Source organism: Chelonia mydas, chromosome 8 (assembly GCF_015237465.2).
Source record: "Chelonia mydas isolate rCheMyd1 chromosome 8, rCheMyd1.pri.v2, whole genome shotgun sequence".
Taxonomy (NCBI): Eukaryota; Metazoa; Chordata; order Testudines; family Cheloniidae; genus Chelonia; species Chelonia mydas.
The window spans coordinates 63963468-63984618 of NC_057854.1; the positions used below are offsets into that span (position 1 = coordinate 63963468).

Sequence of the window (21151 nt, forward strand, 5' to 3'; positions counted from 1 at the left end):
TGAAAAGAACAAGCAGCAGGGTCCAGTTTATGAAGCAGGATCTGTGGGAAGAACCTAAAGATCTTCACCAAATCTGTATTTTCTCTATAAAATGTGACTTGATTAAATTTTGGATGTAGCCCAGAGGATCATTTTGATAATCTCCCATGCTCTTAGTTTGGCCCTATGCAGAAGTGTGGACCACAAGTTGATTGATGATCACAGTGAAGGGGTGGCCCGCAAATGAATTTTCACAGTCCCACCCGAAGTGCTGGCTTTGCTATCACTAATTCACTGTCTGAATTCATCAAATGTCACTGTATGACCTAGGACAGATCACTTAACCTCTGTGACTCTGTTTATCATCCATAAAATGGATACACTACTTGCCTCACAGCTCCTCTGTAAAACTGGTTTCCTTAATGCTCATAACGAGCTTTTGAGACCCTCCGATGAAAGACACCATGTAAGTGGCAGCACTATCATTGACAATGACAACAACAAAATCAAAAGCTACAGCAATGTTTGAAATCCCAGCTCCTAGGCAACACACCAATAGCAAATCTGAGGTGATAAATTTGTTTTGACTGCAGACCCCCACACATAAATTGACTAGACAGATGGGATGATGTCACAATATAAACATGCAGGCACAAAAGGGGACAAATCCTGGCTCTGCCGGTGCAAGGGGCCTGAAAGCTGTCCTAAATGGGTAGCCAAGGTTTCCCATGTTCTGGGGGAATCTGCAGCTGGTGTAGAACTAAGAATTTGGGCCGAAGTCTGAGCTTTTCACGTATGTTTGTTTGTTTTTACAGTGGTTCACCTTTCTTTGGGTGCAGTATCCCACAGAGCTTCAAGCAATTGCAGTACTAGAGAATAACACACACTCCATCATGTGACAAATCGTTTTAAAGATAACATAGCAACTTTTTCTGTGAGATTCAGAGTAAATAGGCTGGAAATTGGACTGGGGAGACAGGAAGCCCCCATTCTGTTGGAAAATATTCAGCTACAAGTAGATAATTACTTCACCATATTTCTTACATGCACATTAGTCATTTGTCTTTTCCTAAAGAACTTTTGAGAGGGAATTTTCAGTATCTCGGTTGACTGGACAGAGCTCCCCGCCCCCCCCCAATCATCAAATGTGGTTAACATTGCGTATAAATAATCTCTCACGTTGAACAATCTTAACCGTGTATACAAAAGTGGATAGAATGGGATTGTTTCTCCCCTCTTCATTTCAATTTCTCTCCTTTTTAAAAGTATTCTCTTTGTTTGCTAGCAGCTCCCAGCATGGAACACTAGTCAAAAGCCGAGGAATGACTGTTCACACAGCAGGACAAAAAAGTGAGGGAATGGAAGGAATGGAATCAGTGAGCAAGGACCGGAAGGAAACCAGCCAGAGGGTGTAGTGCTTGCATGGGAAGAGGGAGAAAGAAACAACCCAGCAGTTACTGCATCTTACAAGTGGGGTTTGGATGACTTTCTGTTGGGGAACAAGATATTACAAAGCCTGCTAGCCTCGGCAGCCGCTTTTTTAATTTGCCTGTCTAGAACAGCTACTTCTGCGGCTACCACAGAAAGAGAAATTGTAGCTTTCAACCCTTCATTTCATCCCTCTTACCTATAATCCTCTAGTTCCAGTCTGTCTGACCACTTGACAGGGCTTTTTTAATTAGTGAAGCTTTGGGCTGGGGGGGTGGGGAGGAAGTGAAGCTCAAATATGTTTTGCATATACAGAAACACTAGACAGCCTTGGAAACTCTTGATGAGATGAAAAACATTCTGCTGGGAATATAAAACAGCACACAGTGCATAGAATAATTATTCTCATAATTGAGATTGTCATGTGCCTTATTAGGAAGCATCATTTACTTGAGATCCTTTCCTACAAAATAAATAAATTAAAATTTGCCATGATATTTTATAGCCTATTTCAAACTCTTGTCCGTTTATTTCAGTCTCTATATGATTTTGATTCCTGAAGAAAGGCTTACAGGATTGCTTTGAAATCACTTTCATCTTAGTCCTTTTTGTCTATCCTTCAAACACTATGTTGCACTCTGCGACACAGAAATAGTTTACGATACCAGACTGCATGAGACAGGTGGAGCTTCTTAAAAGCCAATCTCTGCCCTTGTGTTAGGGCGCCTGCACTTTCTGATTATTTGGCAGAGTTGGCATATGTTTAATAAAATTTTAGTAAATGCCAGTTAAGAAAGATGTACTTTAATGCAGAGTGCAAGACTTCTCTGTATTCCTGACATTTTCATGAAGGTCAAGAAAATGGCTTACTCTAATAATTTCTTAATTTTATGGCACAACTGACTGACTGTGCTGTACCTTGGAGACCTGATAACATGCTTCATCAGCCTCTGTGGAATTCACACAGAAGACATTGGTCAAAATGCCTTCAGCTCACTTCGTTTGTTGGTCTGCAATTCTGCTCCAGTTCCTCTGGAAGACAAAGAAACATGAAATTTTATGTGATAGCTCAGGACATTGTTAAATATATCAGCTGAAAATTGATCCTGACATTAGTATAGCAGGGACCCCTAGTGTTAAATCTCTATCAGAGTTGTTTTTATTTACGTATTATAATACATTATTATTCTGATGTCAAGTGGTTTATGTTTGGCTGACAGTTTGCTTTGGGTAAAACTAAGTAGGCAAGGTTTTGAACTGGGAGAAACTTTAACAAAATGTAATAGTTTAGTTTTCAGTAATGTTACAAATAGCTGGTTACTTTTTTGTATTTCTATATTTTTTGCTGTTTTTGTTGAATAGTTAGATTATTGAGGGGGACGGGACACAAAATAATAAATTTCATCAAAGTGAGGCATGGGTTTATTTATTTATTTATTTTTAACTAAATGGTGCCAGTCAGCAGGGTGTCAAGATCCCATTTTTTGTTGGTCATTTTAAAAACGCTAAAATCTGTGTAGTGCTATTTTTCATAGTAAAGTTTTGCTATGCACATTATGGCCAAACTTTTCACATTTGAGAGCCTAACCCCAAAGTACACACTTAAGGCCTGGCTACAATACTGCTTAAGTCGATGTAACTTACTGCACTTGGGGTGTGAAAAAGCCACCCCCCTGAGCAATGTAAGTTAGGTCAACTAAGGGCACTGTGGAAAAAGTCTCCCACTGATGTAGCTTCTACCTCTCACTGAGGTGGAGTAATTATGCAACAGGAGAGTGCTCTCCTGTCAGCATTGCGCGTCTTAACCGCATGCACTATGTCCGTGCAGCTGCGCTGATTTAGCATGGTAATGAAGACAAGCCCTTAAACAGCTAAATAGAAATAGCCTGATTATCCAAAAAAACCCTGAGCCCTCTTAAATCCTGTTGAAGTCAATAGAACCTGCAGATTCTTTATGCTTTTGAAAATCAGGCCATCCTTCCATCTCGATGCCTGAAGACAGACTTGGAAGTTTAGCCTGGAATCTTCAAAAGAGCCTAAGGGAGTTAGATGCCTGACTCCTATTGAAATTCTGTGAGAGTTGGATGCCTCGCTCTTAGTGCTGGGATTTCTAAAGGAGCTTCACTTTTGGCATGCAGGTTTGAAAATTTTGCCAGAATGGCATACCTCTAGAACAGATCCCAATAACAAGCACTTGAGTTTCTCTGTCAAAAATCCACTTTATTAAACTGTTGGGTTTTTTAAATTATTTTTCTTAAATGGGACGGTCTCACATTGAACTGTTATGGTAAAACAAAATTCCAATATTTATTTTGTGATGGACTGTGTTGCTTTATAAAGAGTTCTCAGTCAGAGAAATACTACAATAGCATAAACTTCACAGGCTATTAAAGTCTGTGGAGTTAATTCTCATACTGGTTCTATGGGAGACTTTTTGGTAGAGATTTTCAAAGCCATCTAGGGGATTTAGACATGCATCTTATGTTAAAATTAATGGAAGAAGATGTTTAAGTCCTTCAGATGGCTTTGAAAAATCTTGCCTGCCTTTCTTATTACTATAACAAAAACCAGGAAATTAAATCACCCTAAACCCAGTGTTGAAGTAACATTAACAACTAAATGTTCAGTGCAATGCACAGTGATTTAATCATGCAATCCCCATTAATGTTAATAAATTTTATCCCAAGGGTCTGACAAATTTACAATTGTCTATGAGCAAGTCACTTCAGAGTAGAGGTTGAATATCTCTGCTTTGCTCACCCTGTAGCAGCTATTGCCAGGACTTGTGATCGTTGCAACAGATTCAGACACATTAGGAGGAATTAAAGACAAGAATATGAGACTTAATTCTCAATTGTTGTTGCATTTATAGATAGAAATAATCTTAAGGAGCTGATGTGAGAAGTAGCCTTTTTTCTATAAAATATTTGAACATAAATACATTGTGTTGTCTGAATGGGAGAAGAGACCAGCATATGCCTGTTTAAAGGGAAGTATTTGTCAATCTGTTTAATGTGTAATGTTTGTCATCTACTTCCTTGAGCTAACTATCCTCTCAAACCTTTTTCTTTTGTATTGTTTATCGGAGAGTGAGCTTACTAATTGTAGTAGATAAAGCATAGCTCTACCTCTCCTGCTTACAAATCTTGTCTTGTTTCTTGTTTCGTGCTCCACTCCCTGTCCCTTTCATCCAGTCAACAATGCCAGCGTCCATGCTCTTTTATCTGCTTTCTTCCATGCTACCAGCCCCCTGCTCTTGCGATAGCTTCCAGAGCTGGTCCACAAAGCTACTGCCACTTCTGATGGCCCACTACTTTTGCACTGGGATGGGAAACTAGCCAAGTTATCACCTTTATTTTATCTTTTGCATGTGAATTAAGCATGTGTCACTTCCTGATTTGAAGGGATTGAACATTAAAAGAGGAGGGGATGTAGGGATACTGGAATGAGTTTGGGGACTGCTGTGGGAGAAGTCCAAAGTGTTCTGTGGTGGAGGGAAGACAGAGGAGGGTAAATTGTGTATTGTACTGCGATAGTGCCTAGGCACTGTGCTAGGTGCTATACAAACAGAACAAAAACGTGCTCCTTGCCCCAAGAGTTTATGATCTAAGTCAAAAATGAGACATCAGGATACAGCCAGACAAGGGCAAAGGAAAACAAATGATAGCCAGTGGTTTCAGCACACTAGCTCCCTAACTGTTAATTTGTTAACACCACAGCAACAGAAAGTTTCAAAGAGGGAATTGAAAGAGGATAATGAACGGGCTTTGTGGATGTTTACATGCACTCTTACCATGGGTGCAAGGCAGCATAGGAGAAAGCACAAAGGTGCTTGTTTGAAAATGTAAGAAGTGGACAATAAAGGCTGCCATCACTGGCTGAGCAGATGTTGGTGTCAACTTCTTGATAATCTAGGAGAGAAAAGTAGCCAGGGGATAGGAAGGGAAAAGCAGCAGCTTGTATTTGATGTGAGGTACAGGGAACTGGTGGAGGTGGCACAGTTGAAGTAATGAGCTACAACAGGGATGGGCAAACTACGCCCGGGGGCCGCATCTGGCCCTCAAGCTACTACCGGAGAGCTGGGTCCAAAGCAACCGGGGCCAGTGGGAGCTGCAGGGGTGGTGCTTGTGGATGGGGCAACGCCCAGAGCTGCCTGGTAGCACCTCTGTGTAGGAGCTGGGAGGGGGGGACATGCTGGTGCTTCCAGGAGCTGCTTGAGGTAAGTGCCGCCCAGAGCCTGCACCCCAACCACCTGCCCCAGCCCTGATCCCCATCCCGCTCTCTGAACCCCTCGGTCCCAGCCTGGAGCACCCTCCTGCACCCCAGAGCCCACACCCCCAGCTGGAGCCCGCACCCCAACCCCTTCCCCAGCCTGGAGCCCCTTCCCACACCTGAACTCCTCATTTCAGGCCCCATCCCAAGAGCCCACACCCCCAGCTTGAGCCCTCACCCCCTCCCACACCCCAACTCCCAATTTTGTGAGAATTCATGGCCCGCCATACAATATCCATACCCAGATGTGGTCCTCGGGCCAAAAAGTTTGCCCACCACTGAGCTGTGGCATTTTGAATGGCTATGAATGAGGCAAGATTGCATTGGGCAAGGCTGGTGGAAAGGATGTGGCAATAATTAAGATGGAGGGCTTGGGTGATATCTGTAGCTGTGTGGGGAGACAGAAAAGGCTATCTTAAAGATGTGATGCAGAACACATTTAGGGTTTCTCTACGCAGAGACTTGCAGAATGTCCACACTGCACAAAAAGCTGAGGCTCTGGCTCAGGTTGGAGCCCAACCCCTACCCTTCTGTCCACACATGGATCAGCAAAAACTCAGGACCCGGGTTCTAGAACCCTGCTTGGGGTGTGGGTCAGAACCAGAGTCCCACTATGACTCAGGCCCAAGCCCTGTCATCTTGCAGTGATGGACACAGGTCAAGCCACAGAGTTGTCATAAGGTGTGAGTAGTGCAGTATGGAGATGTTAGCAAGGTTGTGAGACCCAGGCCCAGCAATTATTAATTGGTGTTACAATGCAGTGTGGACACTCAAGTGTGGGCTTGGAAACACCAAGTCCACAAGCCCAGGTCCCGCAAACCCAGATTTACAATAGAGTGTAGCCCTACCCATCACACACAGTGAGGCAGGATGTAAATCTACCCACACTAGCCTGCTGTCAACTAAGTCATCATGTTGATCCTGCTGCCATGCACTAAAAATTCTGCAGTCAAAAAACTAGTACATTCACACCTCAGCTTGCTGCACACTAAGTCTCCATGTGGACAAGCCCTGAGACACTGCTTGGATGTAAGGCGCCCTAAGGAGAGGTGCAAGTTGAAGAGGACACCCAGGTTAAGGATCTAAGTGACTGGGGGCTGGGGAGTGTCTATAGTGATTGGGATGTTAGTGGAAGGACTTGGGGAGGAAACTTTTTAGTTTTATATCTTTTTAAAAAACAAATTAATAAATCTGTAGCTAATCCATCATGTGCTTATCCTAACTACTCACTTTGCTTCCATATTGCAACCCTCTTCCCTATCTTTAACCTTTCTTTGATTCTTATGGGGTAGGGCCTATGCCTGCCTGTGTTTGACAAGCATTGAGTATCTCTCAGCACCGTTTTCTATTGTTCGCTTATTGTTCTTAAGTAACTTTCTCAAACTTAGTGTAACACAAATGATGTTTGCTCAGTGTTTTATTGTTGGCTATTGTTCGTTAACCTCATTGTAGCCCTATGTTTCTAAAATTTACCCTGGTACAGAAATGTATAGAAAAGGCAAATGGTGAAGACTCGAGTACAACATGGTCTACACCGAGCAATAAGGGGACTAAGAACTTTCCTTACCCCTCAGCATGGCCTGCCTAGCCCCTGGATCTGGGTATGCCGGAGACCGACACTGTTGCACACTTGTATGCACAGGGAAGCGGTAGAGAATGAGTGGGAAGTTGATTTTGGCCTTCACAATGTGCTGGTCCTCACAGCAGAGTCCTCCTGGGCATATCTTAATGGCTTGTGGTACAAACCACGGAGAAGAAGGGAAGGGATTGCTTGAAAGGCAAACAGTTCCCTTCTTGTGCAGCCCCTGGGGTGCCACAGCTATGTGCCATGCCTCATGCAGGGCTTGTGGCAATCATGATCTAGCCTGAAGTGTGAAACCTGCCCTACATTGACTCCTTTGGTATGTGTATAGGGAATGGGGGGAAGGAAGGAGAGGGTTGAATTTGTATTTAAAATATTATAAAAATTAAAATATCCCCAGTGCTATTTCTTAGTCTATTACTTCAACAGGTATAGTTAATTACATTTTTAACCTGTTAATCATATAGTAAGTCCTAATGTTTCTGCTGAAAGTCTGCTGGTTTACTGGACTGTGGAGGGTATATCGAATAGCAGCAGACCTGTAGGCATCCTGTGTAAAAGAAAAAAAGGGGGCTATTATAAGTAGATGCTTAGCAAGAGTGCTGCATTCTGATGAACAGTAATCAGAGCTGAAAGCATTTGGAAAAACCATACTAATGAACAAGCCCTTGCATACATCCTGACTTCCCCCAACAAAGATCTCCAAAATTGTCAGCCCGAGGGGAGCTTATAGACTTCCTTTAATCATAGCTACTTTTGCTATTAAGTGATAAAGGAGTGGGATCAGAGCTATCCAAATATTTTTTTAAAAATCACTTAACTTAGTGTATTTTAGTGTAAATATTCTTACATTTAAATCAGAAATTTGAACACTCAAATCTTCCCCTTTCCCAGTTGCACAGCCTCACCCCAATTTCCTGATGAACAGACTCTTTTCAAAGAGAAATCATGCTCTTCCCCTCCCTTCCACCTCACTACTTTGCATCCAACTCTCTGCTCATTTGCGCAGCTCCAAGGCAGACCAGATCCAGCTCATTGATGAATGCCACCACAGATCCTAATAAGGCAAAATGAACTTACCATGCAAAGACTGCAAGATTGCAGAGGCTTGGGTGTCAGGGTTTTAAACTCTCTCTGCAGTTCTAGTAATGAGACATGCTGGGGCGTGGGGGAGTCTTTTAATAGTATCAAACCTTCCTGAGGGTTTTTAATACCTCACCAAACATTTGAGAAAGACAGTTTTTTAAATTTGCTTTGTTTTAATTGCATATATACTATAGCAAAGATTATTCTTAGTAAGCAGTGTAGGATCAGGTTGGATTTTGTTGAACCCCAGGCTTTCTATTATTGAAACAAATTCTTTAGACTATCACACCATTTTGCAGTCTGAAAAGATTATTGGGTTAAACAACATTTGTTGGGCTTGCTGTATAATCAAGTATAATTTCAGTCATCCTTGGAATATTCATTCCTATTTTTACTTCTGAAAATGCAAGCATGTGTCAGTGTTCTATTATTCTCATTGGTGTTCTACACATGAAATCTATTTTCACTGAGAAAATGGAATCTTTGTGTCTTTGTCTCCTCACTAGCTTTCAGGCATGTTTTGGCAGGAGCTTTGACTGTCTGAGGCACTTGGGGAGGGGCCTTAGTCATTTGTCAGCTTTTCTTGCATCTATAATTTCTGTCCACTCAGCACTATTGGAGGGGCTTAGAAAAGGGGGGAGAAAGTCAAACTCTTAAAATAACTGCCAGACGGTAACAGTTTAGGGGAAGGGGAGAGAGAACCCACAAATGTGTAAATGCTTTTTTGTGAGCTGTAGGTTGAGACTCTGCAAAATCTATCTTTCCCCCAGATCTTGGTGTATAAACTTTTGTTGTGTTACAGGCTTATTTTTCTAGTAGGTTAATACTAGCTCTTACAACACTGGTGAGAATTGTTCCATTAGTGTAGTGCTAGTATTCTAGGCCCCCATTTCCTCTCAGCAAACATAGCCTGATTTAAATATTTTTTTAAAGTCTACGGCAATTTTTCTCCTTACTAGTCCTCCCCAATACATCTGCTTTCAGCTCCTTGCATGATATTAGCATGTGTGATGTAACGAAACAGAAATTAGGCTAGTTTTTTTGTATGAGAGATCCCTTCCTATTAAGAGAGCATTTTTCCTTTTCAGCATTTTATGGAATATTTAATGTTGATCTTTCTCTCTCGCTTTCAGTAGGCTATTGAAGCTCAGAGCTCATACTGTGAGCTGTTAATTAATCAGTGTGACAGATGAAGAAAGTCTCCAACTATGAAAGAAAATGTTACTTCAGTGCCTAATAATAAGGGTAGGAGCTGCAGTGATTTAAGGGGTTTTTTGTGTGTGAGAGTGAGATAAGCAGTCTTAAGCTGTGTGAGGTAACAATGTTTTTGTTTTTTTTTGTGTTTTTTTTGTTTTTTTTTGCAGTCTCTGGCTCTGCACAAACATTAAAGGACTCATCTATAGTTTGCCTTGAAAAGTCTAGACAGGAGTTAAAAGAGCCTCTCTTATAGTTTGCAGGGATCCTGTTTCCCATAATTAATAACAGGAAGCAAGTAAACAAGGTTTTACTGACAAATGAAACTGCGACAGTAACATGTACCCAAAATGTTAGATTCTAGCTGAGAAATGTAGCTTAGGTCTGTTGGTATTAGTGTACAGGAAAAGATTACTGTGCAGCACATTAAAGCCTCGTTCAAGTCTAATGCAGTTATGTGATAGAAAACTGAAGTCTGAAAGAAAAGATAATGTATTTTAATTATGGAGAGTGATTCCTGACCTTAATTTACTTTTATTTGTTTGTAGTCCAAGCACACTTCTCTTTTTTGTCATTATTTGAAACATTTTGAATTCAAAGAGAGATTTTCATGTTTATTTAAAAGTTACCAGAAGGCATTTTAGACATTTCCTGGAACAAACTCTGTGTGTGTGTGTGTGTGTGTGTGTGTGTGTGTGTGTGTTCAACAACAACAAAACCCCTACCTTTCCTCTAGCTTGTCCTCAAGTTCTCTTTTGTTTATCTTCCTAAATGTATGTGTGTGTCTGTGTGTAGTTGTTTTTGCTAATCACATTTTATATTTTTGAGCAGCGGCTTTCATGTCAAAGGTAACTTTTCAGAATATGGTAGAAATCCATCCAGTAAATACCAACCACGTTTTCTGTATATTTCTCGAGACTTAAACAACAAAATGGCCTACATTCTGATCTCATTTATGCTGATCTAAAACCAGAACAACTCCACTTATTCCATTTAGGGTTGCCAAGCCTCCAGGATTGGCCTGGGTCTCCAGGAATTAAAGATTGTCATGTGATGAAATCTCCAGGAATACATCCAACCAAAATTGGCAACCCTAATTTCATTACACTATTAAGGTCTATGGAGTAACTCCAGATCTGAACTGGTAAGATTGAGATCTGAATGAACATGGCTCGGGCATTTCTCCTCCCTGTTCTGGGTTTTGCTTGCTGGGGGCTAGCAGCGAATGAATACGTTAACTACACAATGAGAAGCAATGGAGGGTGTAGGTACAGTTCACTCAGTATTTATGCTAGGAGTTCAGGGCCAAGCTCTCTGAATTATGGCTCAGTCGATCATGTCTCCTATACTATACAATTGTATAATATGTACTATGTGTTATCTTAGCACTGACCTTGAAAACAGAAGAGAGCAGTGAAGTGGTGTCACTGATTCTTAGGTACGCTAGGCTATAAATTCCTTTGTTTTTATAGTGTTAGCTATTTAACTTAGTTAACTATTAGAATTGTATATTTTTTGTTCAGAAAATACTAAGGCAGAGAGGCAAAAATAAGCCTGCTTGTAGAACTATTATGTTTTTGCCCATTTTTGTACCTTTTAGAAGATTAACAGCCATTGCTGTACAGGAGTATGGAGATGAATACTAAACAGCCACTCCATAAGGCATTTTGGAAGGAATTCAGTTGATTCAAAGAAAGCATCCTAATAATGTATCCCCTTTTTTCAAACCAACCGAATACTTTCATCCTTAACCAAAACAAATATTTACTTTGTGTGTGTCTTCCATGCCCCTCCCCCCTTTACAATCAAGTTTATATTGTTTACATTGTCGCTATTATTACCTAGCCATATCAGGGAACAGGGTGGAAATAGTCCATTATTAATGACCAAGGACCCAATTCAACAAGGTACTTGAACACGTGGATAACTTTATGCATGTGAATAGTCCCATTAAGCTCAAATACTGAAGTATTTAGAAAGCAATTCAAGCTCCAATTCACTAAATGCAAGTTTGAATTTTTCCAATTAAGAGGTAGACTCTGCAAACTTCTCTCATGTTCATTAATGATCTACTCTGCAAGTAGTCGTGCTGGTTTCAAGTGGGACTACTTGTAGAGAAAGGTACTATTTAATGCAAATGTGGGATTCTTAGTACAGATAAATATCTACTGTCATTAGAATGAATACTGCAATAGAAAATGGAAGCCATGTAGAAAATGGTTAAATGGAAAAAGTAAATACAGTAAATGGTCTTCTCCCTGCCTATTTATAAATTCAGTTGCCACCTTGTCACCCCCATTAGATATTTAAGTAATCACTTTTCACATAACTCCAGGCACACTATTTTATTGTTGTGGCACGGCTATGTTGTGGCACTATTTTTGCTATGGCATTGCATCAGAATTATTTGTTTCCTAGAAATCGTAGTAATTGGCTATCCTTGAAAACAATTCTGGATGAAGTGCCCCATGAAAGAGTTAAATTTTCTTTCTCCCTTCAGGTAACTGACTATAGTAGTTAATCCTTCACTGAATATAATGGCACAAATTCAGTTTCTTTAATCAGAGATCTCCGATAATGAGACTTTTACATATTGAATATAATTTGTCTAGGGTTAGCAGGTTCTCAGACCACAGGGAAAACAACTCACTCAAGCTGTTTATTCAAAGGCTTTGTTTGTTGTTTATGGAATCAGCAGGCAACATCACATTGAGCTTAAGCTTTATGTTTGCTATTCAGTCTGTAGCACCTGTGTGTTTCACAGAGCTTGCATGATGTTTTTAAAATGTTTTGATTTGCCTCCCCCTCCCCCAGCACTACACTGAAATGCAGGCATTGCAGTCCAATTTCAAAATGTCAATGGTGCCATAAGCTAAGTCAGGTGTAAATTAATGTGGCATATGTGCCAAAGGGAGGATGTAGCAAGAATAGCAAATAATGAGGGTGTAAAATAAAGAATATTCCTGATTAATCATATATGTAAAAGATTCACTACCCGGATGCTAAAAAGACAGCTGTGCCAACTTCTGCTACTGACATGCTAATATCTTGACTCTGCAACCACAAGGATTCCAAAGTTGAAGTGAAGCTCCATTGGTACCTAGGACATGCCATGAGTTTTAAAAAATGATGTTTGGAAGTGACAGTACAATCCTGTACTGTAATTTTCTCTGCCAAAAAATATGAAGGCAGCTCATTTTAGGGTCTGATTAAAAGCTTACTGGGATAAAAAAGACTCCTATGACTTCCATGGCCTTTGATCAAACCCTTAACTCACCCTTTCAGATTACTCTTTAGGATTTTTTATTAGTTTGTGTACATTTTTTTTCAGGGGATAACACAACTCATGAAGTTCCTAGCAGGACACATTTACTACTTCACCATTTCTGAACGTTATTCTCTAGAGTATAATTTACCCACAAGCAGAAAGATGTTTTATTTTTAATAATTCAGTGATATGCTGTTTTGCTATAAAAAGGGACCAAGTACTGTAAAGGGGAAGTAAAAGTGCATCCAGCTTCAAAATATGAATTCCCAAGTTTCTAATCACATTACAATGATTTTTATTCAGGTATTTATGTTCAGGGTCCATTTTTATAGACACTTATGTTAGGGAAGGGGTTTTTCCATATCCAACATCCCTGTAACATCTCTAACAGGAGTTGTACAATATTGTGTACTTTCTGTTAATCATGCTTAACTTAATCCTGGCATACCACTGAGCAACTGTGTTCTTGCCCATCTTCCTCTTAAACAAAATGGTGCTTATACAGAAGACAAATACTACAGGCCAGTCAGCCTCACCTCAGTCCCTGGAAAAGTCATGGAGCAGGTCCTCAAGGAATCAATTTGGAAGCACTTAGAGGAGAGGAAAGTGATCAGGAACAGTCAGCATGGATTCACCAAGGGCAAGTCATGCCTGACTAATCTAATTGCCTTCTATAATGAGATAACTGGCTCTGTGGATGAGGGGAAAGCAGTGGACGTGTTGTTCCTTGACTTTAGCAAAGCTTTTGACACGGTCTCCCACAGTATTCTTGCCAGCAAGTTAAAGAAGTATGGGCTGGATGAATGGACTATAAGGTGGATAGAAAGCTGGCTAGATTGTCGGGCTCAGCGGGTAGTGATCAATGACTCCATGTCTAGTTGGCAGCTGGTACCAAGTGGAGTGCCCCAAGGGTCTGTCCTGGGGCCGGTTTTGTTCAATATCTTCATAAATGATCTGGAGGATGGTGTGGATTGCACCCTCAGCAAGTTTGCATTTGACACTAAACTGGGAGGAGAGGTAAATATGCTGGAGGGTAGGGATAGGATACAGAGGGACCTAGACAAATTGGAGGATTGGGCCAAAAGAAATCTGATGAAGTTCAACAAGGACAAGTGCAGAGTCCTGCACTTAGGACGGAAGAATCCAATGCACCGCTACAGACTAGGGACTGAATGGCTCGGCAGCAGTTCTGCAGAAAAGGACCTAGGGGTTACAGTGGACGAGAAGCTGGATATGAGTCAACAGTGTGCCCTTGTTGCCAAGAAGGCCAATGGCATTTTGGGATGTATAAGTAGGGGCATTGCCAGCAGATTGAGGGATGTGATCTTTCCCCTCTATTCGACACTGGTGAGGCCTCATCTGGAGTACTGTGTCCAGTTTTGGGTCCCACACTACAAGAAGGATGTGGAAAAATTGGAAAGAGTCCAGCGGAGGGCAACAAAAATGATTAGGGGACTGGAACACATGAGTTATGAGGAGAGGCTGAGGGAACTGGAATTGTTTAGTCTACGGAAGAGAAGAATGAGGGGGGATTTGATAGCTGCTTTCAACTACCTGAAAGGGGGTTCCAAAGAGGATGGATTTAGACTGTTCTCAGTGGTAGCAGATGACAGAACAAGGAGTAATGGTCTCAAGTTGCAGTGGGGGAGATTTAGGTTGGATATTAGGAAAAACTTTTTCACTAGGAGGGTGGTGAAACGCTGGTATGTGTTACCTAGGGAGGTGGTGGAATCTCCTTCCTTAGAAGTTTTTAAGGTCAGGCTTGACAAAGCCCTGGCTGGGATGATTTAATTGGGGATTGGTCCTGCTTTGAGCAGGGGGTTGGACTAGATGACCTCCTGAGGTCCCTTCCAACCCTGATATTCTATGATTCTATGAAATACCATACCACTTGCCATGAACATAGTAGAAAGGAAACACATTGATTTAATGGTGAAATTGCCTACAGCTTTATCAACATGCAACTATCTGCAAATGACTAATGTTGGGTAGTCCTTGCAAGAAGAAGGCAGGCCCTCTTCCCCCTTCTCCAAAGTGATGAACCCAAACCAGCGCGTCTGTGAGGCAGCAAGTCCAGTTTTGCATGCCTTCCAATGCAAATGCCTGATTCCTTGAGAACTTTCATCCACCTGTGACTATATGTGATGGTGTGTTCTTTGTTTTGTTTTTATTTTAATTCAATTCATGGAAGGCAGAGCCAGCCTTTGGGACCTGTGAAGACTGCAGTTTTGGGGAGCCTCAAAATGTCCATTCTAATTTCAATTTCTATTATTAGCCTGTTTCTACCCTTCTCCCTTGTGGAGATAGCCCTGAAAGTGTAAAATCACTGCTAGAGTTGAAAGCTTCCCATTGTTTACTTTACTACCACTTGCAGGTTATCAATGATTCCCCCCCCACAGCTGAACACTGCTGGTCTTTGAGGCCCATGAAATCCATTGCCCCACATCCCTTGATTATTTGGCCAGTGGGATCCCCAACCACTTCACAACTAAGGATGCTGTCCAGGATGCCGCTACTCACTACTACTCATTTCCTGGCTACCACCTGGCTGCTCACAATTGATATGGCCCTTTGCTGAGTTACCAGTATAGCTCAAGGGGAAGGAGCAGTTCATCAGCATGAAATAAAATAGGACTGGGAGTAAAAAAACTTCTGCTTTCAATCCCTGATGTTACCTGGTGAGTCCCTTAGCCTGCATCAAGTCACTTGGGTCAAAATTTTGAATCCTACGAGTCTGTTAGGCACCAAAGGCCATATGTAGGCACCCAGAGTAAATATGGAACATCAGCAGAACCCAGGGGGTGCTTGGTACCTCTGAAAATCAGGCCATTAATTTAGGTGCCTAAATATGGAATTAAGTGCCTAATTTTAGACACTGCCAAAATTTCCATTCTTCAACTTTTAGGCTTCTCATCTGGAAAATGACAGGTGGAGGATGCATACCTACCAGACAAATGTTGTGACAACTGGTTAGCTTTTGTAAAGTGCCAGATACTACAGAGTCGGGCTCCTTGGGGGAAAAAAAAGGTAGATGGGTAGAACTATGCACAAGTCTCAGTACAAGCAGCTGGGCGCCACTTGTGAAGTAGAGAAGGCTGTTGGCTGCCCAGAATCTGTTTGCACCCATTCATTGTATATAGGGAATGAGAGAACTTGTGGATGAGGAGTGGCAGGGGGAACCTCATAAAACTGTCCCACTGAACTTTGTCCATTGGCTGAAGCCAGTAATAGTGGTGGGCTGTTCTAAGGAACAGAGGAAAATGAACATTGGTTTTTCAGGTCCATCCCGAATTCCAGTGCTGGAAAGAATAAATACCCCTGTAATATGTGGAAATTCAGGTAGGAAAAAAAACCTTTGTAAAGGATGAGGGAAAAGAGGCTGTACCCCTGCTTGTGTGTTCCCTCATGGCCAGCACAGAGACAAACCAGCCTGTGGGGAGGCTGGAATCAACATGATGGTTGCCAGTTGAGGGGGAAAGAAGAAATGAGGTGCTGCAAGGTTGTGATATCCTTGCCAGAGGCCCTGTCCCTTCTGGCCAGTGGGGAAGTAAGAAAATAGCTTCTCCTTTTATTCTTCCTACTGCTGCCCCCAGTAAATCTAGATGAACTAACATACCAAATTTAAACATGCATGTGTAGCCTGAATTCTCCGCAATCCCTCCTCCCTCAAATGTCATCATTTCTCTCTTCGCTAACTAGAAAAGCAGCCAGTAGAGGGGAATAGCTACAAAAGAAAATCGTGTCTAGAAAAAAGTGTGACAATTCCAGGCATTGGACCCTGGCCAAAAATATTTTCCTTAAAGAACTAGAAAACATCCCCCTTATATTATTCACTGGTGGGGGTTTTTTCCTTTCAGAAACTGCTTTATTTCTGATGGGCAGTGTCTCAGTGATGTTTCAACAATTGTTGTTGTTCATAAGTATTTGGCTTTTATTGTAAAGCTTCTGGGTGGACAGAACAAAACTCAAGGTGACCCCTTTGTTCCTATGTTGCTGTTTCTCTGAATAGACATTCTCCACTCACACAAGCAGTATGTTTTGCCCTCTTCCTCTCCCACCGCCTTTTTGCTGATCTCAGTCCTTCAGTAGCTTTTATGCTTTAAGGGAAGCATAGTCGTTTATGCACATGGGAAGGGAGCTTTGTTAAATAAGAGAACCACAGACTTTGCTCTTTTTTTCTTTTGGCAAGCTCCTTTTGGCACAGTACTTTCTCCTGAGTAAAGTCAATATAATAACTGGACTGATGCAGCCAAACTTGTTGCATGAGTTCATAAATCTTACCATTCAGTGAGAAACTATTTTTGTAAATCAGATTTTTCAGAGGTCAAATTCCATTTTCTTTTGTGTGCGTGAATGTAATTTGTCCCTTTTTCCAAGCAGTGTAGCATATAATGTCCTCATTTTTATAATTAACACAGATTATATCCATTGTAAGGTGTATTCCACTGAAAAAAATTGTTCTAATTAGAGACTACGATTCATCAGGAAATCAAGTGGATCTGATTGGCTTCTGCGGAGGTACAGCTGACTGACTATGACGTTGCAATCACACTAACATGACATGCACCTAGCTCTCTCAACAGTGGCTGAAATAATTTTAAATGCCTCTTGCCCATCTTGTTTCACTTCAAAACATAAATCCATTCTACACCTGGAATAAGGTAGTATTTTGCAAGAAAATACTACAGGGCATGCATTGTTGGTCTACATACACCCTTCCTTAGTTGAAAGCAGTTGGCCTTTGGCCTTGTGCCTCACAAGACACCCAAGCCAATTGTGGTACAACAATGAACACCCTGTCAAGTCTTATTACCACAGTAGATGTTACAATCCACTATACTAACATGTTTGTTCATTAAAATGGATTGTTAAAGCCTCTTACATTTTATTATTTAAAGAGTCTGAAACAATGATTTTTAGATTTAAAAAAAAGCAAGATTTTTATTATATTCTTTCAATATAAAGTGTTCATTTAATTCTGAAATTGGGACCTTTAAGCTTATTTGTGAGCATCTACATGAGCAATGCCTGGGAATCAAAATCACACCCTTAAACTGAAACCTACTCCATATTTCTGTTTATTGTTTAAAATTGATTGACTCTAAGAATTTTTTTTAAAATGTCGAAGGTATCTTTTTAGTGATGGCTTCTCAAGACTATTATATTATCTTCTGCCATGAAACTGCATAGAGATCCTCTGCCATTTTTTTAAAAAAATCCTTGCCTACCATCCCCTCACACTACCAAAAAAAAAAAAATCAAATGCACTTTTCACTCTTGATACACTTTAATTTGTCTTCTCTGAGTTTGGATGAACTTTTTGCATTCTTCTGAGTTCAGTTGTGAAGTGTTTTTTATCTTTTAATTAATTTCCCTTCTAGGTCTCATGCACTAGCATAATGCTGCCAAGTTTGGTTTACAATAAATGAAGGGGAATAGAATTTAAAAATGACACCCCTATTTCTAGTAGAATTTTAAAAAATTGTGGAAACATTGCTATTGCTCGAATTTTGTAAGAGTTTGGGGTCTTTGTTTTGTTTTTGTTTTACGATTAACTATATTGTGTGCCTAACAGTGTTCTTTTTAAAGATTTTTTCTGTTTTTAAAAAACCTGACATCTTAGTTTTAAAGTCAATGGCATCTTTAACATCAAGTATCAAATGCCTATGGAAGTGAACTGGTGCATAATTCACAATATATTTTTAATTCCCAAAAAGTTTCCTTTCAGAGCAGCCATTATAACCTTCTATGACAAGGGACTGGGTGAAGCGCAGAAGGTCCACAGAATTTTCTTGTTTATCAGAATCTTTTCTCTCTACCTCTGATCCAGCATAAACAGATGCATCTTCCCTGACACCACCCTTTCCTTTCCTTAACCCTCAATTTCTTATCCATGACCCCTAACAGGTCTTCTTTTTATGAGAGATTTAAAAACTGGTAATGTCTAGAATAGCTCTCTGGAAATCTTGTGTACTCCAGGATTTTCCCATGCGAGAAGTATCCCAGAATGTATTGGATCCACTCAAATGCACTAGAAGTCACATGATTCTGAAGATAACAGCTAGTCCAGACATTGCCATACTGTACTTGCTGATGTCCTGAGATAGTTTTCAGCAAGGCTAGCATCCACTTCCTATGATGCTATGATTGGGACCTAGAAGAGAGAAGTATTGGGAGCAAAATGTTTAGGCTTTAGTTCAGCCCACAAACTAGGCTCATTTTTTAGCAGGCTTTTATCTCCTCTGAAATGGCTTACCTGTCTCTAATTAAAACTCTATCAGTTCTTTAAATGCAAGGGAATCTTCTGGCGGGAACAGAACTGTTATAAACATAGCAATGTAAAAATCAGTGCATATTGCCCAGTAAAAACCATTGCATAGCTCTTTCACCATGGAATTCCAATTCTACTTGCAAAAATGTAATAATTAGACTATGTAAAACATATTTACACTACCTGTGCTTAATTGATGGGGCAGGTACTTCTGTTACAATTAACTAATGCACGTAAAGTGCCTTCATGTTTTGCTCTGCTTTATTAGCTCATTTCACTAGATCTCGTTACAACTTGAAAATGATCATAAAATTTAAGCACACTTGTCCAGAATACCAACTAAAAGCATTTGTGTTACTGAATTGTGTAATCAAATACTGTCCTTCACAGGATGCCTTGTGACACAGCAATCCCGCACAAGGCTTTCATTCCAGTGAAACACAGGAGTCGTTAATTATGTGTCTATTGTTAATTTATGATAAAAGCCACTTCAAGATACTTTTGGCACATTGGCTACAACAGTAAAATTACATCATGGGAGACTGAATTGTTACTATAAGACACAGGTGTCTGTGTTATGCTGGAATAAAGTGACATGACCCAGGATGTTGTGAATGCCCGTGACCCTTAAATGTCTGATTTCTGGTCAGTATGAAAGTTTTCGTACTAAGACCAAACACTATGTACTGGACACTATTTTTCAACTGGAAAACCATAATAGAGCTTATGAATTGAAACAGGAATTTACTGTGAAACCTCCTTACATTTTCAATGAGAAGCAATACTTGATCCTTGAGGTGCAATGCATGATTTTGCTGCAGCCTATGTGACACATCACATTACTAACAAGTTCACTAGCAAGGCGAAAGGATGAAATGCCACTTTCTGTTAAATTAAAAGTAGTGCCCATTCTTTCACTTCTGAAAGCTCCTATCACTTCATATAGCTGCTTTCTCACATGAAAAATGGCAGCAGTCCTGTGCAAAAGTGGTGTGTGTATTACAGGAGAGCAGTTTATGGAGAGCTATGTGGCACAAGATGCCAAGTCCTTCATAACCTGAGGTGAGGATCAGGACAGTCGTGCTATGATTTATAAAACCCATACTCCTTTGTTACAATCTGCTTATATTCTTGACTAGAGAGGAAAAGGAAAAAAAATAAATCTAAAGTTGGAGTTTTATTTGCACAGACTTGATAAAGAGTATACTGTTTTTGTAAGTGATGAACCTATGCAATCAATACAATAGATATCAATATTATTTAATTTTGCTTGGTTATTTGTTTTTTTAGGATCTGAGGTTTGTATGCTTTTAATTGTCTGTTATAAAGTAGCGTCTCCTGTTTTTGAATTGTTTAGTATGTTGTAGCTAATACATGGGTAGGATTATGGAGTGAGTGTGTGTGAGTGATTTTATTTATTTTATTTATTTATTTATAATACACACACACACACACACACACACACACTGACTAGAAGATGCCATTTCACAGCAACTTTTGGGGTTTTGAAATCTGTGTTTTATTCTGTACTGGAACAGAACCAAAAACTTTCCAATTTTTTTTCACAAAAAATTGAGGTGTCAATGTCCTTTTTCAGATCAAAAACCTGAGCTCTTTAGTTCAGGACGAGTGTCTGTAGTGCAGTGCTTAGGGCATTGCTTTGCCTGATTTCAACCTTTCAGTTTTGACAAAATAAAATTGCATCTAATGTTCAGATCGGCTATACCTAATATAATTTAAACATCTTAATAGAAAGTTAGTTTTATGTTGGAACTGTGTACTAGTTGGGGATAAAAGATCAGCCATATAACTAGAAGAATGAACAAAGATGATTTGCTGTGTGGGGGTGTGTTGTATTTGAATGTTGTTTGGTTATAAGTGTAACATGTTATTGCTGTCACAGTCTGAACACACAAAATTATTTTCAGGGTTTTAGGAGCCAGTGGGGGAGGGAACCAAACAAAGTAAGACTTATTTAAATAAAATAAAAAGTAATGAGAAATGGAACTCCTACACCCCAAAAGACTTAGTTATAATAAAGATATATTGGATTCTGAGAGCTATGAATTTG

General features: G+C 40.3%; 1 long non-coding RNA gene across 9 annotated transcripts in view; it reads right to left on the minus strand.

Moving 5' to 3' along the window:
- LOC114018314 overlaps positions 1 to 21151 on the minus strand; it is an 84656-nt gene that overhangs the window by 39167 nt on the left and 24338 nt on the right. For all 9 annotated transcript variants that reach the window (XR_006292692.1, XR_003563705.3, XR_006292688.1 and 6 more), the window contains one exon: positions 2326 to 2439. This is a non-coding gene — a long non-coding RNA (uncharacterized LOC114018314). The remainder of the gene's footprint in view (positions 1 to 2325; positions 2440 to 21151) is intronic.